The sequence below is a fragment of the Salvelinus sp. IW2-2015 genome, unplaced genomic scaffold (genome assembly GCF_002910315.2).
Source record: "Salvelinus sp. IW2-2015 unplaced genomic scaffold, ASM291031v2 Un_scaffold3141, whole genome shotgun sequence".
Lineage (NCBI taxonomy): Eukaryota > Metazoa > Chordata > Actinopteri > Salmoniformes > Salmonidae > Salvelinus > Salvelinus sp. IW2-2015.
Genome location: NW_019944430.1, coordinates 107282 through 107922, shown reverse-complemented (window position 1 = coordinate 107922; position 641 = coordinate 107282).

The following is a 641-nucleotide window of genomic DNA, read 5'->3' as shown; positions in this document are numbered from 1 at the left end:
CCCACACAGCTAACTAGCTTGTGATTCCACATCAGCTAACTAGCTTGTGATTCCACATCAGCTAACTAGCTTGTGATTCCACACAGCTAACTAGCTAGCAATTCCACACAGCTAACTAGCTAGCGATTCCACACAGCTAATTAGCTAGCGATTCCACACAGCTAATTAGCTAGCGATTCCACACAGCTAATTAGCTAGCGATTCCACACAGCTAATTAGCTAGCGATTCCACACAACTAACTAGCTAGGGATTCCACACAGCGATTCCACACAGCTAACTAGCTAGGGATTCACAGCAACACAGCGATCTAGCTAGCAATTCCACATCAGCTAACTAGCTTGTGATTCCACACAGCTAACTAGCTAGCAATTCCACACAGCTAACTAGCTAGCAATTCCACACAGCTAACTAGCTAGCAATTCCACATCAGCTAACTAGCTAGCAATTCCACATCAGCTAACTAGCTTGTGATTCCACACAGCTAACTAGCTAGCGATTCCACATCAGCCAAACCTGAATCAGTCAACTTACTGAGGTAGATCAGCAAGCAGATGAAGACGATGAGGCCGAACAAGGCATTGAAGTAGGACACAAAGTAGAGGATGGCGATGACTATATCAGCGATGGTGGGCAGGATACT